Source organism: Crotalus tigris, unplaced genomic scaffold (assembly GCF_016545835.1).
Source record: "Crotalus tigris isolate CLP2741 ecotype Arizona unplaced genomic scaffold, ASM1654583v1 scf7180000024340.7048381, whole genome shotgun sequence".
In the NCBI taxonomy this organism is placed as follows: Eukaryota; Metazoa; Chordata; class Lepidosauria; order Squamata; family Viperidae; genus Crotalus; species Crotalus tigris.
Genome location: NW_024100510.1, coordinates 6,313,828 through 6,319,526, shown reverse-complemented (window position 1 = coordinate 6,319,526; position 5,699 = coordinate 6,313,828).

Sequence of the window (5,699 nt, the reverse complement as noted above, 5' to 3'; positions counted from 1 at the left end):
TCTTTCTTGGAGCCTTTTTTTTCTTGCAACATCTGGTTTTTGGATATGGTCTTTTGGTGGCATATATATATATATATATATATATATATATATATATATATATATGTAGGTCTTTGGTTGTTCGGGTTTTCTCCCGCGTAAAATTGGAAGTGTCTTGGCGACGTTTCGACGAAGTCCCATTCGTCATCTTCAGGCTGGTGTTTTCAGCTTCGTGCTTCGAGCAGCAATGTGTGGTCTTAGCTGTTTCTTCCTTTTAACTGCCAGTGGGGGTATGAACTGATTGGGTGGGAGCTTGGCTGTGTTCTGATTGGGTGGAGGTGTGTTCTGATTGGTTAGGGGCGTGGCTGTGCTCTGATTGGCTGGGGGGTGGCTGTGCTCTGATTGGCTGGGGGGTTGGCTGTGCTCTGATTGGCTGGGGGAGTGTTCTGTTTGGTTGTGCTCAGGTTAGTCTGAGTTGCAGAGGGGTTTAAGATTTTGGGCTGCCTTGCTATTTTTTGGCTTCGCGTTTGTGGTCGTGCCTCATTTTCATGGAGGGTGTCAGAGCACAGCCAACCCCCCAGCCAATCAGAGCACAGCCACGCCCCTAACCAATCAGAACACACCTCCACCCAATCAGAACACAGCCAAGCTCCCACCCAATCAGTTCATACCCCCACTGGCAGTTAAAAGGAAGAAACAGCTAAGACCACACATTGCTGCTCGAAGCACGAAGCTGAAAACACCAGCCTGAAGATATATATATATATGTATGTATGTATATATATATATATATATATATATATATATATATACATACACATCTTTTCTTAAATGTTAAGAGTACCACATATTGTTTTGCTGAGTCCCATAAGATCAGTAGTTAACAAGGATACATCAAAATTAGTAGTGGCAAACATCATAATTTATTTTTTTAATCATAAGGTATGAGCATCAATTTCCAAGAAAAAAGCCAGTTCCCAAGTGAGCAATACTGTCAGTAGTAGACAAAGGATACATCAACATTGGCCGTTAGTTTTTGTATCGGTCACTACATAGGAACAATTAACAAACTTCCCTCATTTTATGTATAATTTAGACTTACCTTTAAAGCATTAAAAACCCTGTTTGCAGCTAAATCTGTATTTATGTTCAGATGAAAACCAGTGAAGATCTGATTTGGGCAAAACATCAATGCCCCAGCTTTATAGACAAAATATATTCTACTTTTTATTGGTTAAGGTATGAACATCTATTTCCCTGAAGAAAAACTGGTTCCCAAATTATCAAGAAAATTGGACACTTTCTCAACATTGACTCCTTTGCCTGAGAACAATATTCCTCTGACTGAAAGTCCCTCATTTATTGAAATATATATTTATGACTACATTTTCCTGTCTTTAGTAAACCATCTACCAAGGTACATAAATCCAGTCACCATTTATATGTTTTTTCCATTTTCTGTTCTGCACAACCTCGATGGTATGGGAGTCACAGGGACAAAGTCATATATATTGTATTTACCATCCATAATTGTTGAAGGACTTGCATTGAATCTATCCTTTTGCAACAAGAAATACAGATACGTATACATACACACATACATACACACATGTTCATATCCCCAACCAACATGCTGTAATGTCACCACACATGTTCCTGATACATTTTTGGACTGCTTTTTTCAATGATTAAATTAAACATTAAATCCCTTCTCCTCCTCTCCATGTAGTCTAGCTGCAGGCATAATTGAGAAAGGGGTGATTGTTTATTAAGAATGAGGACGTGATTTGTGAAAAAATGGCCAGGTGACGGGGAGACAATAAATGGGAACTAACCTCAGTTTTTTGCTTCTGATCTTCTCATTATAGCTGTATCTCATTGTTTCACGTAAAATTAATCATGAACTTTAGAGAGAAATTTCTTCTCTCTACATACCCGCTAAATGGAAGGAAAACAGAAAGGGAAAGGATGATGCCTCAAGTGCAAGCAGCAGTTGCCTGAGTCTTCCCCAGCAATGGCCTAGAGCCGTAACAAATCATTTTTGGATTGATGCTGTCCTGAAAATAGGACTTTTTCTGCTTCACTTGCTAAGACATCTATGAAGTGAAATGAGGACCATCAAGGGAAACACATTGAACAGGAAGACAATTTATCTAGATCAGATCTGTGGCTTGCACAGGAATGTAGTCCCTACGTATTCTCAATTTATATGTGTACATTAATATGTATGTACATACGTCCAAATGGATATAGTGCACAAAATGGGGATTCATATACTGTATTTTAAAGAAGCAAGCAATAAGAATTTGAAACTGGCAAAATGGCTCCCAAAATACTCATGTCAAATAATATCTGAGAACCATGTCGTCTATTTAGAAATGGAAAGGAAAATCAATAGAGTCCATGAGTTTATCATTACCTTCTTCCTGAGCAAGATGCCCAGGATGTCAGTTCTTGAATGATCATTGACACACTGGGAATCATTCCAGAAGGTTTTCGTCTTTGAATCAAATATAATGGTCTCATGCTCATAGTCACTTGTGCAATACATGTTTCTTGTTCTGATCACTGCAATGCCTCACTCTACATGAGGTTGTCCTTGAAAACCACCTAGAAAATTTAACTGGACCAGAATGCAGCAGCAATGCACAGGTTTGGAAGTCCTAAAGTTCTTTCTTTTTATTTTTTTTATTGATTTTCTAATTTTACATTTAAATATTTAAAAAGCAACGTGGTGGCTGAGTTAATTGATAATTCAATAATACACAAATATCTTTAGCACCCCCTTTATGGATTACTGCCTTGTCGTGGCGAAGGGGCTTGTGTAACTCAGTGAAGCTATAAGCTATGCCGTGCAGGGCCACCCAAGACGGACAGGTCTTAGCAGAGAGTTCTGACAAAATGTGATCCACTGGGGAAGGAAATGGCAAACCACTCCAGTATCTTTGCCATGAAAACCCCATGGACAGTACTAAAAGGCAAAAAGATATGACGCTGGAAGATGAGCCCCTCAGGTCGGAAGGTGTCCAATATGCTACTGGGGAAGAGCAGAGGGCTAGTACTAGTAGTGCCAGAAAGAATGAAGTGACTGGGCCAAAGCCGAAAGGACGCTCAGCTGTGGATATATCTTGTGGTGAAAGGAAAGTCCGATGCTGTAAAGATTTTTTCTCCATAGGAACCTGGAATGTAAGATCCATGAATCAAGGCAAGCTAGACGTAGTCAAAAAAGAGATGACAAGACTAAACATCGACATCTTAGGAATCAGCAAACTAAAATGGACAGGAATGGGTGAATTTAACTCAGATGACCATCAGGTATACTACTGTGGGCAAGAATCCTTCAGAAGAAATGGAGTAGCCTTCATAGTCAATAAAAGAATAGGAAAAGCAATACTGGGATACAATCCACAAAATGACAGAATGATCTCAATTCGAATCCAAGGCAAACCATTCAATATCACAGTAGTCCAAATCTATGCCCCAACCACTGGTGCTGAAGAGGATGAATTGACCGGTTCTATGAAGCCCTACAGCACCTTATAGAATTAACACCAAAAAATGATGTCCTTATCATCATGGGGGATTGGAATGCTAAGGTAGGAAGCCAAAAGATAACCGGAATAACAGGCAAGTTTGGCCTTGGAGTACAAAATGAAGCAGGACACAGGCTGATAGAATTTTGTCAAGAGAATACGATGGTCATAACAAACACTCTTTTCCAACAACCCAAGAGACGGTTCTACACATGGACATCACCAGACGGTCAACATAGAAATCAGATTGACTATGTGCTCTGCAGCCAAAGATGGAGAAGCTCTATACAGTCAGTAAAAACACGACCAGGAGCTGACTGTGGCTCAGATCATGAGCTTCTCGTTGCAAAATTTAGGCTTAAATTGAAAAAAGTAGGGAAAAGCACTAGGCCACTCAGGTATGAACTAAATCATATTCCTGATGAATATACAGTAGAGGTGACAAATAGATTTAAGGAATTAGATCTGATAGACAGAGTGCCTGAAGAACTATGGATGGAAGTTCACAACATTGTACAAGAGGTAGCAACTAAAATCATCCCAAAGAAAAAGAAATGCAAGAAAGCAAAATGGCTGTCTGAGGAAGCTTTGCAAATAGCTGAGGAAAGAAGGGAAGCGAAAGGCAAAGGAGAAAGAGAAAGATGCACCCAGTTGAATGCAGAATTCCAGAGAATTCCTTCTTAAGAATGCCTTCTTAAATGAACAGTGCAAAGAAATAGAAGAAAACAACAGAATAGGAAGGACCAGAGATCTCTTCAAGAAAATTGGAGGTATGAAGGGAACATTTCATGCAAAGATGGGCATGATAAAGGACCAAAATGGCAGGGACCTAACAGAGGCAGAAGAGATTAAGAAGAGATGGCAAAACTACACAGAAGAACTATACAAGAATGAGCTTAACGTCTCAGATAACCAAAATGAGATGGTCACTGACCTCGAACCAGACATCCTAGAATGTGAAGTGAAATGGGCCTTAGAAAATCTGAGCAACAACAAAGCTAGTGGAGGTGACAGTATTCCAGCTGAGCTATTCAAAATCTTAAAAGATGATGCAGTAGAAGTGCTACACTCAATTTGCCAGCAAATTTGGAAAACTCAACAGTGGCCACAGGATTGGGAAAGGTCAGTTTACATTCCAATTCCAAAGAAAGGCAATGCCAAAGAATGTTCAAACTATCGCACCATTGCACTCATTTCACATGCTAGGAAAGTTATGCTTAAAATCCTACAAGCTAGACTCCAGCAGTATGTGGATCTAGAACTACCAGAAGTACAGGCAGGATTTCGAAGAGGCAGAGGAACTAGAGATCAAATTGCCAACATACGCTGGATCATGGATAAAGCTAGGGAGTTCCAGAAAAACATCTACTTCTGCTTCATTGACTATGCAAAAGCCTTTGATTGTGTGGATCACAACAAATTGTGGCAAGTTCTTCAAGAGATGGGAGTACCAGACCATCTCATTTGTCTCTTGAGAAACCTATATGCGGGTCAAGAAGCAACAGTGAGAACTGGACACGGAACCACTGATTGGTTCAAAATTGGAAAAGGAGTCCGGCAAGGCTGCCTATTTAACTTATATGCAGAGCACATCATGAGAAAGGCAGGGCTAGATGAAACAAAAGTTGGAATTAAGATTGCCGGGAGAAATATCAACAACCTAAGATATGCCGATGATACCACTCTAATGGCAGAAAGTGAAGAGGAACTAAAGAGCCTCTTGATGCGGGTGAAGAAGGAGAGTGCAAAAGTAGGCTTGAAACTCAACATTAATAAAACCAAAATCATGGCATCTGGCCCTCTCAATTCCTGGCAAATAGATGGGGAAGAAATGGAGGTAGTGACAGATTTTATTTTTCTGGGCTCCAAGATCACCTCAGATGGGGACTGCAGCCAAGAAATTAAAAGACGCTTTCTCCTGGGGAGGAAAGCTATGGCAAATCTAGACAGCATACTAAAAAGTAGAGACATCACCCTGCCAACAAAAGTACGTATAGTCCAGGCCATGGTTTTCCCAGTTGCAATGTATGGCTGTGAAAGTTGGACCATAAGAAAGGCTGAGCACAAAAGAATTGAGGCCTTTGAACTATGGTGCTGGAGAAGACTCCTGCGAGTTCCTTGGACTGCAAGGCTTTCAAACCGGTCAGTCCTAGAAGAGATCAACCCTGACTGCTCTTTAGAAGGCCA